Source organism: Cebus imitator, unplaced genomic scaffold (assembly GCF_001604975.1).
Source record: "Cebus imitator isolate Cc_AM_T3 unplaced genomic scaffold, Cebus_imitator-1.0 Scaffold66, whole genome shotgun sequence".
Classification (NCBI taxonomy): domain Eukaryota; kingdom Metazoa; phylum Chordata; class Mammalia; order Primates; family Cebidae; genus Cebus; species Cebus imitator.
This window is the reverse complement of record NW_016107381.1, coordinates 6,361,675-6,368,745: the sequence shown is the minus strand read 5'-3', so window position 1 is coordinate 6,368,745 and position 7,071 is coordinate 6,361,675. Positions and strand designations below refer to the sequence as shown.

The window sequence follows — 7,071 nt, the reverse complement described above, 5'->3', positions numbered from 1 at the left end:
CTCATGATCCACCCGCCTCGGCCTCCCAAAGTGCTGGGATTACAGGCTTGAGCCACCGCGCCTGGCCTGGTCTGTATCTCTTGACCTCGTGATCCACCCACCTCGGCCTCCCAAAGTGCTGGGATTATAGGCATGAGCCACTGCACCCGGCCTTTTTCTGAAAATCTTAAACTTCAATATGTACTTGAGTTTATGGTTATTGTTATGGATATGTAACTTAGGGTATTGATTACCAGAGATTGTTGATTCAGTAAGTTTACGTTTGGCCAAGTGCAGGCTCCAGTCTGCGGGTATGAGCAGGTGTGAGGCCTAGTCCTTGACCCTAACTAGGTCAGAATTTGTCAGTAAACACATAACCTCCCTGCTGTGTCTCATCTTTAGCAGGAATGATGGGCATAATACGTGCATGAAGTTATATCCTATTTGAGACACCAAAGTCTGTTGAACAGAAATTGCATTCATTGTCCTGAATCTGGTGTATTTGTATTTTGGCCCCACAGAAAAGGTTACTTGGAGTTTATGCCAACTCATTATGGCAGAATCATTGTTGTGAAGTATTCTGACATATTTATGTATACCAGGAAGCACTGAATTGATTTTTTCTCTTTTGTTTTTTTCTTTTTTTGAGGCAGAGTCTAGCTCCTGTTACCCAAGCTGGAGTGCAATGGCACAATCTCCGCTCACTGCAACCTTCACCTTCCGGGTTCAAGCAATTCTCCTGCCTCAGACTCCAAGTAGCTGGGGTTACAGGCATGCACCACCATGCCTGGTTAATTCTGTGTTTTTAGTAGAGACGGGGTTTCTCCATGTTGGTCAGGCTGGTCTTTAACTCCCCACCTCAGGTGATCCACCTGCCTCAGCCTCTCAAAGTGCTGGGATTACAGGCGTAAGCCACCACGCCCAGCCAATTTTTTCTTTTTATCTGTATTTGGAGTTTAGCCATTTACCTAAGGAGGGTTAGGTAGACATCTAAACGACGTTTGCAGTGACTCGCACCTGTAATCCCACCACTTGGGGTGGCTGAAATGGGTGGATCACCTGAAGTCAGGAGTTCGAGACCAGCCTGGCCACCGTGGTGAAACCCCATCTCTACTAAAAATACAAAAAATTGCCAGGCATGGTGGTGCATGCCTATAATTCCAGGTACTAGGGAGGCTGAGGCAGGAGAATCGCTTGAACTCAGGAGTGGGAGGTTGCAGTGAGCCAGCATTGTGCCACTGCACTCCCACCAGGGCCACAGAGTGAGACTCTGTCTCAAAATAAATAAATAGGCCGGGCGCGGTGGCTCAAGCCTGTAATCCCAGCACTTTGGGAGGCCGAGGCGGGTGGATCATGAGGTCAAGAGATCGAAACCATCCTGGTCAACATGGTGAAACCCCGTCTCTACTAAAAATACAAAAAATTAGCTGGGCATGGTGGCGCGTGCCTGTAATCCCAGGTACTCAGGAGGCTGAGGCAGGAGAATTGCCTGAGCCCGGGAGGCGGAGGTTGCGGTGAGCCGAGATCGCGCCATTGCACTCCAGCCTGGGTAACTTGAGTGAAACTCCGTCTCAAAAAATAAAATAAAATAAATAAATAAATAAACAAACAAATAAATAAATAAATAAAAATAAATAAATGACTAAACTGCAAATGCAGGTTAACAAAATTCCTTTATTGTCATTTTTAACAAATCTCAAAACCAAGAAACTGACATCTTTGTCTTGTATCAGGAATGACATTCATCTTCTGAAGATACAGATTTCATTTCACTAAATCAGTGTCAAATTAGATCTTGTGATAATTAAAAACCCAGTAATGTTTTTGTGTTGTCCTTGTTGAAATCAAGACTGGTCATACTTGGACCATCATGTATTCATTCACTCAAAAAATATTTGCTCAGAGTTGATTGTGTACCTGTTGTTTTCTAGGCACCAAGTCAAGATTTTGTTAGTAACAAAACAAAGCCCCTTCCCACATGGAACTTTCATTCCAATGGGGAGAGAGAGACAAGAAACAAAACAGCTGGTGGTGAGGGGCCTGGGAATTGGCAGGGCCTGTGTGGTGCAGGAGTGGGATGCTGTTTGCTATAAGGTGATGGGGAGGCCCTCGATGGTGATAACATTGGAGTCAAAATCTGAAGGAAGTGAGGAATGAGCCAACAGCTATTGTGGGAAGAACAAGTGTTCTAGGCCAGGGAGCAGCAGATTCAGAGGGCCTGGAGCAAGAGCCTGCAGAGGAAACACTGAGGAGGTCAGGGTACCTGGAGGGACTACGTTCGCAAAGCAGAGAGGAGGAGAGGAGGGCAGATCCTGGAGCACTTTGCTAGGGGGTTTTGAGCAGAGATGGGATGATTCTGACTTTTTAAGTGTACAATCCAGTGGTTTTTAGTATATTTACAGAGTTATACAACCATTACCACAATTAATTTGAGAATATTTGCATCATCCTGAGAATAAACCTTCTTTGTACAAAGAAGAAACTTTGAAGAAACCTACCGGCTTTGCATGGAGAATAAATGGAAGGCCCCATCAGGACAGAGAAGGTCTGGTCAGGCTAGGACCCAGACACCACTAAGGTGAGGCAGGCCAGGGGCACCTCCAAGAATCAAGGAGGAGCAGGAAGGCAGTATCCAGAGAGAGGTGGTCGATTACAGTTGGTAGTTCAGTGGGCACGTCATCTTGTTAGGGGGGAGTGGAGACAGTTGGACCTCCAGTCAGGGAGGTGAGCTTTGGTAAGAGAGGGGTCTCCCAGTGGATGGCGTGCAGAGCTGCAGGCTGATGGGCAGTTAGTATTAAGGCAGCCCAGCTTCAGCATAGAGTTGCAGGACTACAGAAAACTTTTTTTTTTTTTTTTTTTTGAGATGCAGTCTTGCTCTGTCGCCCAGGCTGGTGTGCAATGGTGCAATTTTGGCACACTGCAACCTCTGCCTCTCAGGTTCAAGCAATTCTCCTGCCTCAGCATCCCGAGTAGCTGGGATTACAGGCAGGTGACACCACTCCTGGCTAATTTTTGTACTTTTGGTAGTCAAGGTTTCACCATGTTGTCCAGGCTGGCCTTGAACTGCTGACCTCAGGTGATCTACCCACCTTGGCCTCCTAAAATGCTGGGATTACAGGCATGAGCCACCTCGCCCTGCCAAAACTACATAAGACTCTTAACCCCCAGGAGGACTCATGTGGTCTACGTAGAACCCCAGAAGAGAAAGTGGCCTTGCTGACCCAGTTGTTTGGCTGGAACACAAGATTAGAGTGGGGCCAGCTGGAAGGAGGGCTGCGTGCTGAGCATCATGCTGCCCGCTTGGCTCAGGTTCTTTCCATTGCTGCGGTTTGGGGCCAGGGTGGTCTTGAGGCCTTGGTTGGGAGTCAAGTGACTTGGCTGTGGAGGTTAGAGGCCAGGGATCCGGCTGTTATAGACCCTTCTGTTAATACAGAATCCACTAGAGGATTCTGCTCTCTGTGTGTGTTCTCTTTCAGTGCAATATCTCTCTGAATATGTACCTTAAAGATATGTCTGTCTAAAAATACATCCTCAAGCAAATCCTCAGATATCTTTTAGGGTAGGGAGCTTAGGTTCTTTTTTTTTGTTTTTCACTGATGTGTCAGCATAGAGAATGAGGTCAATGTATATTTGACTGATTCGTGATTAACTTCTTAGTGTTTTTATGATTCTGCTATTGCTGCTGTAATTAACTCCACACATTTAGCAGCTTAAAGTCATACAGATTTTATTGTCTTACAGTTATGGAGGTCAGAAGTCCAAATTGGGTGTGTCTGGGCTAAAACCAAGGTGTAGCAGGACTGTGTCCCTTCTGGAGGCTCTAGGAAGAATTTCTTTCCTTGCCTTTTCCAGTTTCTAGAGGCCACCTACATTCCTTGATGCGTGGCCTCCTCCTCTTCTTCAAAGCCAGCAGCATGACATCTTCAAATCTTTCTGACCCTGACCTCCTACTTCCCTCTTACAAAGACTCTCGTGATTACATTAGGCCTAACTGGAAAACCCAAGACAGTCTCCTTTTGCAAGATCCTTAATTTAATCACCACAATGTCCCTTTTGCCACGTAAGGTAATCTATTCACAGGTTTTGAAGAAGGGGATGCGAACACCTTTGGGAGCCCATTCTTCCGCAATGCTTAATCTAATTTTCCCATATCATGTTGTATTACAGATTAATTACCTGATTTGTACTTCACCATAGGGAGATAATGTGCCTTTAGCTGCCAAAGTAAACAAAGCTGAAGTAATGTACTTGCTTTAAAGCAGTGAACAAAGAAATACTGTAAGATATGTAGACAAAGATTCTGAGAGAGTTTTGAGCCAGTGAGATGAAAAGTACTGTATGATGATCGATAAATAGCTACTAAGTAGATGGCAATTAAGGTGCAGTAGATTAAAGGGAAATCACTTAGTTTTTTAAAAAGCGTTTTAGATCCACGTTTGCTTTTGCTGTTTAGAGTCCTATAATAACCTCATCCATGTGAAAGTGGTTTATATATAAGCGTACTCTACTCATCTCTAATCAAACCTCTTTTTTTCTTACTTGACGTGACTTTAGTGATGCTATATAAAATACGTAGGAAGGAGCTAATGAATGTGGCTCAGGGTTCTGGGGGTGCGGCATGCCTCCCCTTCTCAGAATGCTGGCCTGCTGTGTATGCCAGGCGCTGTTTACAAATTGGCCTTGAAGCTTTTTGGAAAACAGAGATGTGGATTGGTGGCTTAGCAGGCCTCCTGGGACAGGGGCCGTGCTTCTAGGGAAATGGGGATGTGTGACATTTTTATCTTAGCATGGACCGCCGTAACAAAATACCACAGACTAGCTGTCTTTAAAAGCAGGCAATGTCTCCTAGTTCTGGAGGCTGGAAGTGTGAGATTAGGGTGCCAGGGTGTTGGGTTCTGGTGAAGACCCTCTTCCTGACTTGCAGATGGCTGCCTTCTCACCATGTCATCACATGAGAATCTCTTCTCAATCTCTTGATACTTCTTACTATTATTGCTATGATTACTTCTCTTACTATTATTATGAGTAATGTACCCTTACTATGCCTATGTTAAACCCAACAGGATTGTGAAGTTGGGTTTAACATAGGAATAGTAAGCGTATAATATTCAGCCTTAGCAGTTGAATGGCACACCTGTGTTCCAAGCTGCTTTCCTGGAAGTTACCAGCTTAGCGTGTTTCTGGCAGATTAAAGCTTTGCCTCCCAGCTTAAGGCCTCAGTGGTTCTGGGGCAGCTGGTAGAAAGCCAAGCTCCAGCAGTGCCTTGAGTTACTACTGCAGAAAGCACAGCTTACCCCTAAAACTTTGGCAGCTCCAGCAGAAGCCCTGGATAGCAGGGTCCGATGGCTGGTCTCAGGTCAATAGGGGCAGACAGCAGCCAGGTGAAGATTGTTCTGTGTTTTCGGAGGCAGGTTTGCATCGCGTTTGTCCCCTTTGGGGCAGTGAATTCCTGGTGCCATCATAGAACTTTCTGCAGACTAGGTGTTTGGGTGGTCAGAGGGTCAGACTGATTTGGGAGTAGCAGGTAAGGACTCTGGGATAGAAGATGGTCTTTCTGCTTTGGAAGAGAAGCATGGTCCTGTGCTGTGGCTTAGGGATGAGCTGGCAGTGGGTAGTGGATAGGGGGCCTCAGCTGGGAGGCCGGGCTGCTCTGACTGAGCCAGGGCCACAGTAGCTGCTCAAGCAGAAAGGATTTGTGGGTACCAGAGCTCTGGCAGGTGCACATTTATTAGGCCAGAGCAATATCCAGCCACAGGCACTGCTCTCTCTAGAGCTGCTGCTAGCCAGGGAGGGCAAATCACTGGGCAGTGGAAGGCAGGTGTAGCTCCCAGCCTAATGGCAGCCAGAAAAGAAGCTACAGGAGGATACAGATTTGTTGTGGAAGAGGTGGAGGCCTGAAACCCCAAGGACTGAGAATCCTGCCCTCAATTTCTGATTGACTAAAGTAGCTTTTTTCATTGGTGGAGGAAGGCTCCTTCCTCAGCCTCCTGAGTAGCTGGGATTACAGGCATGCGCCACCCAGCCTGGCTAATTTTTGTATTTTTGGTAGAGACGGGGTTTCGCCATGTTGGCCTGACTGGTCTGGAACTCCTAACCTCAGATGATCCACCCGCCTCGGCCTCCCAAAGTGCTGGGATTACAGATGTGACCCACTGTGCTTGGCCTCATTTGTTATTTTTAATAAGCATTGAGACCTAATTGGGGCATCCTTGATGTTTTCACCGAGAACCATTTATCCAGAACAAGACCTGAGCACTTTGACTAGAAGTATTCAGAATATGCTCTGAATGGAAGCTTCATTAATTCCAAATGAGCAAAGAATTTGAGCAGTCATCTGTGACCATGGCCAAGGATGGCTTAAGGGAATTTGGCTCCACCCCTCATCTCCAATGGCCCCTTAAATCCAGCTTCCCAAGATTAAGAAGCCTGTGTAAAGGGAATAAAAATACCTTCATAAAACTGTGGTTTTCATTGATCTGGGGGAAAAAACACACACACATACTAACAGTGTGCTTACAGTGCAAACACAGCTTCCAGTAAAGCTTCTGGCCCTCCCCTCCTCCCCCTTACTAATCCCCTCAAGCTGATTGAGGCCCCAACTGGTCTCTTTTAAATTGTTCATCCAATAGGCTCATTGTTCCTGAGCAGTTCTTGTGAAAACAAAAGGTTTGCTTTTTCTTTTCTTTTTTTCTTTTTATTTTTTAAGACAGTCTCACTGTGTTGCCATGGGCTCAATGCAACCTCTGCCTCCCGGGTTCAAGCAATTCTCATGCTTCAGCCTTCTGAGTAGCTGGGATTACAGGCATTGGCCACCACACCTGGCTAATTTTTTAATTTGTATTTTTAGGAGGGTCAGTGTTTCACCATGTTGGCCAGGCTGGTCCCGAACTCCCGGCTTCAAGTGCTGGGTTTACAGGTGTGAGCCACTGCGCCTGGCCTACCTGATAAATATTTATTAGATAAACATACTCAGGCCGGGCGCGGTGGCTCAAGCCTGTAATCCCAGCACTTTGGGAGGCTGAGGCGGGTGGATCACGAGGTCAAGAGATCGAGACCATCCTGGTCAACATGGTGAAACCCCGTCTCTACTAA

At 46.3% G+C, this 7,071-nt stretch overlaps 1 protein-coding gene across 6 annotated transcripts in view; it reads left to right on the top strand.

Moving 5' to 3' along the window:
- TMEM170A (transmembrane protein 170A) overlaps nucleotides 1–7,071 on the top strand; it is a 24,294-nt gene that overhangs the window by 4,319 nt on the left and 12,904 nt on the right. The window lies entirely within an intron of this gene.